This window comes from Marmota flaviventris, chromosome 10 (assembly GCF_047511675.1).
Source record: "Marmota flaviventris isolate mMarFla1 chromosome 10, mMarFla1.hap1, whole genome shotgun sequence".
Classification (NCBI taxonomy): Eukaryota; Metazoa; Chordata; class Mammalia; order Rodentia; family Sciuridae; genus Marmota; species Marmota flaviventris.
This window is the reverse complement of record NC_092507.1, coordinates 71,038,503-71,048,579: the sequence shown is the minus strand read 5'-3', so window position 1 is coordinate 71,048,579 and position 10,077 is coordinate 71,038,503. Positions and strand designations below refer to the sequence as shown.

The following is a 10,077-nucleotide window of genomic DNA, read 5'->3' as shown; positions in this document are numbered from 1 at the left end:
AAAATTCCAAACTCCTTGATGTGTCCTTCCCCAGCTGGCTCTCATCATCCCAGTTTCCTCCTCGGACACTCTCCACAGTGCATTTTGTGGGAGAAGTTATAGATTGCTGTCCCCTTCTGAATACAATAATGACAATTGGTGATTGCTTTCCCTAGTGTCTGTCTATCTGTCTCTCTCTCTCTAATATTTTATTTATTTATTTATTTTTATGTGGTGCTGAGGATTGAACCCAGTGCCTCACACATGCCAGGTAAGTGCTTTACCACTGAACCCCAACTCCATCCTTTTCCCAAGTCTCTTGTGCAGTTAGATGTGGACTGGTGACAAAGTTCTGGACAATGTTATGCTAAACAAAGTAAAATGTGAGTTTCCGAGAACTTTTTCAAGAGCAATCTGGCACATGTCCTTGGTTGGTTCCTTTTCTTTTCTCCCTTTTTCATCCTGCAGCTACCATCTGAGCCCATGAAAATGAAGATCACACCGGAGGGAATGAGGAGTGGCAAGGTGACAGCACCGTGGGGCAGAACTGCCACAGCTGCACTTCCTACCTCTGGAATTTGGGGTGAGAAATAGCCTTCTAACTTGGTTAAGCTACTGTTATTTGGGGTGTTGGCCTCTTGCTGAAGAGCTAACACTGACACAGAATTTGGCACCAGGTATGGGATGGTACCGGTAGCTCCATACTTATCTCCCCACTCCATGGGGACTCAAGAAATCAGCCAATCAATCCTCCAGCCTTGGAATTTATCATTTGGGCCATAAAGTTTTATTACCATAGCAATTTGGCCTCTGATTTTTTAATTCTGTGGATACTTTTCTTTTCCACAAATGTGACCACAAATGATTCTTTAATTAATAGCTCTGCTACTGTGTGCTGCAGGTTGATGGACCTTGAGAGTACATCGTAGCTTCAAGATCCTCTGGACGTGTGGCTTTGTTTCTGATTCTGTAGAACAGTGAGCAACCAGGAGCACATGCTGAGCACATCAACCCGAAGTGTCTGCACACACTCCTCAATCCAGCCACACAGGATAACTCACCCTGCTTCGGGGTTAAAGTTTGTGCCTCCTTTTACATTTCTACATTTCCTTCTGCCCTGAATCTTGTCTCCCTCTCTTGCTTCTCTGCTTTCTGAGTTCATGCTCATCTTTCAAGATCTAAATCAAATATCCCCACTGGTAGAACAGGTCCATCCTGCCTGTTGCTAGATCTAAGTTGACTTTAAATATTCTTCAGTTATTTTCCATTGATGAATCATTTGCTGGTTTATAGATCTCTGCTTCCTTGCTAAAATGAGTACCTTAAGGGCAGGATTGTAAGTGACTGTGATTTTTTATCTGCTGTGTCCTCTCCGGCCTTCCTTTGTATTCTCAGTCTGGCAAAGAGCATTCTCTGGGGAAATGTTTGTTGAACTAGTGAATATTGATAACCAAAGCTACCTCCTTCCTCAGACTGGAGGGTTAAGAGCATAGACTCTAGAGTAAAACTGCCTGTGAGTGAACGTGGGCTCTACCATGTACAGCTGGGGGCGTGGGTGCAACTCGAGCATATTATGCAACCTCTCTGTACCATAGTTCCCATCTCTGCTAAGTGAGGAGAATAACACCCAGAGAGGTAACGGAGGGAGTAAATAGCACTATCCCCATGAAGAATTAGCTAGTGCTTATCACAGTCAATGTCACGGCTAGAGCTGGGGTGGCTGTCAATCTCTTGGCATGCAATCACTTTCCTTTTTCTCTCCTCTCTCTGCCCTTTGTTTTTCAGTAACATTTCAACTTAACATTTCCTGAGTCACAGCACTGTGCCAAGGCAAACACAGCCACTACCTTCAGGAGCTTGCTGCATTTTAAGGAGGCAGACACATAAACCATGCGCTACAGTGAAGCCTGGTGCATGAATGGTAGACATTTTCACTGGTTTCCATGGAAGCATAATGGAGAGAGGCGGTTACCATGGGCAGGAGAAAACAGATGGGCCAGAAAATGGTTTACAAATCCTTGAACTGACTCTCAAAAGAGGAATGGGAGGGAGGAAGGACTTCTGGGCAGAGAATAGCATGTGCAGAGGCTTAGAGATGTTCAACACACAGTGTGGCTTGGGGAATTGCCAGTGGTTCAATACAACTAGGCAGCAAGTGGTTCTCAATCTTGAACATGCAACAGGTTGTTGCATGGAAGCCTTGTTAAAATGCAGATTGCTGATTCATTAAATCTGGGGTAGGTCCTGAGATTTTCCATTTTTAATAAGCTCCCACATTGCTTTTCTGGGACCATATTCTTAAGTCTACGAGGAGGCCAGAGGGCAGCAGATGGGACTGGCAAGCAGAAAATGGTAGGAAATCAAGCTGGACTTCATAAAAGCTAGCTTACAAGTTTAGATTTTATAAAAATAATGTTTTAAAAAACTATTGGAGTGTTTAGAGAAGTGCATATGATCGGGTCTGTGTGGAATGAATAGATTTTTAAGGCAACAAGATTTTGGGAGAGAAGACACATGAGCATTTGAATCCAGGTGCATTTTGGGTGGTCTGTCACTAGTCAACCTGTGCCAGGTTCCTAGCATCTAACCAAGTTCCCTACCCCTTCAGCTGTTTTGTTTTTCTCATCACAGAATTATATCTCTCCCGTGCCCTCTCGTCTTCATTTCCTCTGACTTATTGTCTTCCATCATCTTCAGCCTTTCTCTCCCCCATTACCCTTCCTGTTGAGCATTCCTGTTTAAGTCAAGACCTCAAACACATAGAATTCCCTGAGTCATGCTTCCCTGCCCCTTTTGGCTGCTATTATTGATAATTTTTAATCAAAAATTTCTCAGCAATTGGTCACCATCTCCCGCACCTCCTCATAACTGGTCCTTAAAAGTCAACCACATTTTGTACCTGCTTCTGTGATGAAATAGCAACCTCTTTTTCATTTTTGTTTTAATCGCATCACTCACACTACCACCAAAATGTCTTGAGGACCCATATGAGTAACTCCAGGAAAAACAGTTAATCAATGTTATTGAAAAATGCTACAACAGAATTGAATTTTTAAGGCTCCAAGACATTGTTAACCTTTCTATTCCAAAACAGCTTACAGGAAACTCAAATGCCATGGGAATGTAGTACTGTTCCTAACTTAACCGACATAATCCGGTTTATGTAAATTTAAGAAATTAGAATAAAATTGACACATATGTGAAATATATTTCCTATAGTTGTATGTTTTACACTTTTTCGGTCTGCCTCTCTGCTCCTTAGAAACAGGACTTAGCCATCTTTCTATAATTGTTGTTAACCAAATATCTGTGAATTGTCCATCGTTGGTTTACATTTCTAAGTTTTTTAAAGATTTGAGAAATAAACAGGTTAGGCATTGGGAGCATAAATAATGTTGCTCTTACAGGTTGGTAATTCTAAACAAACATGGAAAATCTATTGAGTCTTATTTCAAGCTTCCAAGTATGTAAGGGTTGGTTTATATTCCAAACTGGCAGTTGTTCGAGGGTTGGTAATAGCCAAAGCCCCCATGATTCTGTTTTGAATGTTGTCCTTTTTTCTGGACCATTTATAAAGCTGCTGTAAATCCTTGATGGTATTGCCATCTTGTCACAGGTACCTTCCAACAGGGAATGGTAACAAATTCCAAAATAAATCGGTGACTCAGGCAGGGTGCTTTTTATGATGTCTATGAATCAGGAAAGCCAAGAAATTAGAAACCAGACAGAGAGGTCCATTTCTTTTATTTTCCTTTTTTTTTTTTTTGGTGGCACTGGGGATTGAACCCAGGGCCTTGTGCATGTGAAGCAAGCACTCTACCAACTGAGCTATGTACCCAGCCTATAAGAGAGGCCCATTTCTTATCAAAAATTTTAATCCTTTCAAATGTGTTTCCCTCACTTTCTTCCTGGTATGACTTTGAAGAACCCACAGCTTTCTCTGGAAGCAGTGATTGTTTTTTAATCAGTGAGAACACCAGCAATTCTAAAATTATCAGAATCTTCTAGGGTTAAGGGCTTCTCTCTTTATAAAGCAAGCAAATTCCTTTGAGCAGTTTGAAGTCCACTTATACTTTATTTGGTTATGGGGCACAGAGCAAAAAGCCTGATCTTGACATTCCTGGTTCCCTTCTTGTGAATCCCACAGAGTTCTCTCTGGGGAAGACTTGCCCCCAAATGTATGGGGACAGTTAAGCTTATGCAGCATTCCTGCAGGGAGCCCAAAGGAGCTCAAAGAGATGGAGCTGGACAAGAGACAGAGAAAGGAGAAGTGCTCTCTGTCCTCATCAACTCCAGCAATCACTCCAAATCAGAAGAGAAAATTAGACACATTATTCCACTTAAGTATTTATCTTACCAGCTTAGTTGCTCTCTCAAATGCAACTAGGACATCATTTAAAAACTGCAGGTTTATGTCTCTGTGGCACAAACTGGTCAGCACGTTCGGTGTTAACAGAAAGGTTGTTGTTGGAGCCCACCAGGAGACAGGTTTGTTACTTTAAACTGGGCACAATGACATACACATGTAATTTCAGCTACTCTGAAGGCTGAGACAGGAGTTGGAGCCCAGACTGGGTAACATAGTGAGACCCTGTCTCAAAAACCAAACCAAAGTAGTCCAAAACAAAACCTTCCAGAATATTTTCCCTTCACACACCGGTTCCTGCCAATTCAATTTGAAATCAACTTTCTCAGTTCTCCTTTTCTCATCTGGGAAGAACCCAGCCATACATCTACCTATAAATGATAAAACCATACCCCATCCCTCATGTCCACACTAGATCTGCTTCTTCTAGACCAGGTCAAGAGGCTGGCACAAAATGATAAGTGACCACTGGGGCCACACGGGCATTCTCCAAAAGGACAATTAGGTTGTTGCCCAGGGTCTGATGGGCTTCCTGAAGGCCTCAAATGCCCTGGAAAGTTTTCAGGTTGGTATGACATCATAGAAATATCCAGTTCTTTATTCATGGTTCAGCACTTTACAGGCAGGGTTTGACACAGGCAGATACTTGATATGGATAGGATGAATGAATGAATGGATTATTTTTTAGAGTGAACTAAAAAATAATTCATACTAGATAAATTTCCTTACATTTTCTTTCAAATATTTGATTTGACAAATGTTAACCATTTCCCAGAATCCTATTTCTAGACTCAGTCTACCCAAATTGATAAAATAAAAGTTTCTAGTTAAAAGATCCCCTCACACTATCAGCAAAGCTGACTGTTGTGATAGCAGCCATCTTCTTGACCCTATTAAATTCAGAGGTTGGAAATATGTATGTAACCCTCTAAAATAGGTTGAATACCATCATCAACAAATTCTGAGGTGTCTTTCCCATACTGCACATGACCATCAAGAAAACATAATAACTCTATATAAACAACAGGTGTGACCCAGGCCTGCTGATGTTCACCTCAGTTACCAGGTGGGATGGTCAGAAGACAGAGGGGTTTGTTCTCTCTGCTTGTCTGAAACTGGCATTTTTTGGAGTTTATCTACTAGATATGTCATCCAGAAAGACCAAAAAACAATTGGATGACTTTAAGCAAGACCAAGAACTTCAGCCCTTGCTAAGAAAGGTTATGAAGACTAATGGGACCATGTCCACCAATGACCATCTAATACATTTGGGTGAGTCCCAGGGCTACAGCTCCCCAGCACCTTCCCTGGGTTAGCATCCAGTAGGTGTAATCAGCAATATGACAATTAAAGATAATTATTTATACTGTTGCTATTAATGTTGCAATAAATGATTACAAATATTATTAATTTTATTTTATTATTTTTAATTTGTTCTAATTAGTTATACATGATAGTTGAATGCACTTTGGAGCACAACTTCTCATTTCTCTGGCTGTACACAGTGCAGAATCATTCCAGTAATTTAAATTATACATGTATATAGGGTATTATTTTTAATTTTAAATGTCAATTTTTAAATCTAGATAAAGAGAGTTTGGGTAATTTGGCTATTATTAGTTCAATATATAATTTAAATGGCCCTATTTTCCATCTTTTTGATTCCATGGGTAATCATCATATGATAGTTACTTATTTTGCAAAGGTGATCAACTGGACTTTATCAATTAAATGTGGACCAAATGCAGCTAATCATTCTATTTATGGTTCTACTGCTTTGTTTTGCCCAGTTCCTATGATTGCAAATTGAGTCTGCCTGTCTTTGGAGTTCTTCAATGATCATTTTAATTGTTTTACATTGTATCCTAGTTTAGTTTTTTGGTAGATGATCTTTAATGAGACTTCAGTTTTAAGTATAGAATGGATGTTATTTTAAAAATTTGATTTAATCTGTGATATCTTGAGTTCTGTTTCTGTATTTAAAAATTGCCACAATGTAGAATACTATTTCATCAAAGGTACTATAATTCTCAGTTTATTTCCTTTCACTCAAAGATTCTGCCAGAGACCTATCAATTAACTTTCAAGTCATTCCACAAATACGAGATAAGTCTTATTCTTCAAGTGAATTCTAATTCTGCAAGGAACACATCTTCTACTGATGAAGAGTGAAATCTTTAGCTATGATCACCCAGTCAATAAAGGTAGGCTTTCAGGAATGTATCATTAGAACCATTGCTGCATGTTTCACATTCATGCCCAAAAAAACTGATACTATTTTTTCTTGCACTAGAGAATATGAGAAAAAAATAAAAAAAACCAGAAATGAATCAGGATTGGATACCTCATTATTTTATTTCAAATTTTCAAGTACAAAAATCTAGAAATTTTGTGCTGTGGTGCATGCCTGTAATCCCAGTGGCTTGGGAGGATGAGGCAGAAGAATGGTGAGTTCAAGCCAGCCTCAGCAATGGCAAGGCGCTAAGCAATTCAGTGAGACCCTGTCTCTAAATAAAATGCAAAACAGGGCTGGGGATATAGCTCAGTGGTTGAGTCCCCCTGGTACAAACAAACAAACAAACAAAAAAATTAAAATCAGTTTTGAAACAAAAATTAAAAAAATATTTTCATTGTCGGGTACAGGCAAATCATCAACTTTTCCAAAGTTTGATCTTATATCAGGTAAAACTTAATTATTTTTCAAGAGGGGCATCTTCATTCAAAAGAAGAGATTACACTCTGAAAGCTTTAAAAATAAAATACATGTAATGTAATAAAAAAATTGCAGAAAGTTAGAGGCATTTCAGTAAATTCCGTGAAAAGATTTTGTTCCCTATTATCTTCTCGCAAATCGTTTTGATTGCTTTGAGATTCAAACAATGAAAGGTACAAAAGGCCAGGAGAGCAGCAAAAGTACGAGCAGCAGCCCAGTAGCCATAGCTGCGGTGGCACTTTGCTCTGTGGTACTAGCGGTACAGGAACTGATGTAACCACCACCCATAGCAGCCAGCAGCCATGGACATGCGTTGTGTTAAGCATGACTTTTCTGTATAAAGTTACATTTAATATTTTTTCTTTGTAATAATAGAGACATCATAGGGATATTATAATCCAAATTTTCTATTTAAACTTTTTCTTCTTCTTCATTATAGAGTCCAAAGTGCTGTTGAGCATGAGAGAAATGGTCTCGGGTAACAGCCCCTCATTGTGGCCTTGATGAAAACATATGCAATGTACCTCTTCCTTTTCTATCACTGTCACCATTGTGAATATGACCCAGGATAGTTTATGCTGATTAAGATACATAATCATTGTTTTAGTTATACTTTTTTTCATTGTCATGACCAAAAGACCTGGCAAGGACAGATAGAGGAGGAAAAGTTTATTTTAGGGCTCACATTTTCAGAGGTCTAAGTCTATAGACAGCCAGCTCCATTTCTTGGAGCCTGAAGTAAGGCAAAACATCATGGCAGAAGAGTATGGTGGAGGAAAAGTGGCTCAGGACATGGTACCATGAAGCAGAAAGAGAGCTCTGCTCAACAAGAACAAAATACAAATCCCAAAGGCACACTCCTGGGGACTCACCTGCTCCAGTACATCCTACCCATCTTCAGTTACCACTCAGTTAATCCCTATCAGGGGAGCCACTCACTGATTAGGTTAAGACTCTCATAATCCAATCATTTCACTTCTAACCCACCTTGCATTGTCTCATACACAAACTTTTGAGGAGCACCTCATATCTCAACCTTAATAATCTTTTTTCCTTTGATTCAAATTTCTTTTTAGATGACTTGAAAAATGCATAGCATGAATGGAAATTCTGATGCTAAAAAACAAAAACAGAATTCCAAATGCTCACTAGCCTTCCTAGCTAAGCATGCTGTGAACAAAGGTTCAACCTTGAATATTAGCTGGTCGTTCCTACAATTCAGGTATGAAGGGAAATGTATCTCATTCAAGCTTGAGTTGCCAATATCCCAAATGCTTACTTTTATACTAAAAGACCAAATTAACTTTCCACAGTATCATTAGTTTACCGGATATTACAGGGTCCTTTGCCACTTTATCACCATGGATTATTTAACATGTTTCATGTGCTGAAAGGATGTCTCCAGCATAATTCAATGAAGAATTTGGGTATCTAGCTTACAGGAAACAAGCACCCATAGACACTCAGAGCACATCCCTGCAATGGACATGGGCACATCAGCTGCCTTAAGTTTTGCTATCTATCTTTAAAAATCCCACTGGAGATCTAGGTACAATGTTAAGGAGAGAAACCTTGCTGATGTTAGAGGCTTAGTCCTTAGTGTGGTGGTGGGAGGTGGTGGATTTTTAAATGGTGGAGCCTAGTAAGAGGCCCTTTGGTCATCGGGGGCATATCCCTCGGAAGGCATCTTGGGACCCCAGCCTCTCTGGCTTTCTGTCTGGCCATCAGCCTGACTTAATGTTATGCAGCCAAGAGGAGCAGAAGCAGAGTTGAGCTGATGCTATTGCTATGGCCCTCTGTTATGGTTTAGAGATGGGGTGTCCCCAAAACCTCATGTATGAGACAATGCAAGAAAGTTCTGAGGTGAAATGATGAGGTTATGAGAACCTTAACCTAGTCTGTGCATTAATCCACTGATATGGATTAACTGGGCAGTAACTGGGGTATGTAGGGTGTGGCAGGTCACTGGGGGCATATCTTTTGGGTGGAGCATATTTTGTCCCTAGTGATCAGAGTTCCCTTTATCTGCTTCCTGATATTCATGTCTGAGGTATTTCCTTCCACCATGCCCTCTGCCATGATGTTCTGCCTTATCTTGGGCCCAGAGCTGGGGAGTCTGCTGACCATGGGCTGAATCTCTGAAACCATGAGCCAAAATAAATGTTTCCTCCTTAAGTTGATCTTGTCAGGTTTTTGGTCACAGTGATGAAAAAGCTAACAAAACACCCTTGAACCTCCCAAATTGTGAGGTAAATAAACATCTTTTCTTCATAAAAATATTTTACCTTAGATGTTTTATTGTAGTAACACAAAACAGACTAATACAGTTACTTCAAGCTATCAGCCTCAGAAGTACTCACTTAGGCAAATAATCCATGGATGCATAATCTTGAGTAGCATTTTCTATCTTTCTTCCTTTTACAAGTGAAGTTAAGTGAATTCCCTAGGGCCATATAACTGGTAAAGATATAAACCTTAAAGTACAATTTAGGTGTTTTGATTCCATCTAAAATAAAAAATACTGAAAGACTAGTATTATACCAATAGAATCATAGGAATGGGTAGGATCAATATACTAAGAACCGAAGGTGTTAGTAGGAAACGTTAGCTTTTTGTAAATTAAGTCTGATTAGTTAATATGACCCTTGATTTATAAGGATTCATGTTTCTGGCTGTGGGAACAGGCTGATGGTTCCTTTAGGCCACCATTATATTATTTTGGGCACAGTACTGAAATGCAATTTTTCTTAATAAAATTACCCTATGGTAATTATAGGTGGTGCCACCCTGACAATGACTCTTAATAAAATATCTATCTATCTATCTATCTATCTATATATATATATATATATATATATAGAGAGAGAGAGAGAGAGAGAGAGAGAATTTTTTAATATTTATTTTTTAGTTTTTGGTGGACACAACATCTTTATTTTTATGTGGTGCTGTGGATCGAACCCAGCGCCGCGCGCACGCCAGGCGAGCGTGCTACCGCTTGAGCCACATCCCCAGCCCAAAA

General features: G+C 39.5%; 1 non-coding gene across 1 annotated transcript; it reads right to left on the bottom strand.

Annotated features, from left to right (window-relative positions):
- Positions 1-3,744: 3,744 nt before the first annotated feature.
- Trnav-cac (transfer RNA valine (anticodon CAC)) lies at positions 3,745-3,821 on the bottom strand. Its single transcript has one exon. It is a non-coding gene; the product is annotated as a tRNA-Val (tRNA).
- Positions 3,822-10,077: the final 6,256 nt, after the last annotated feature.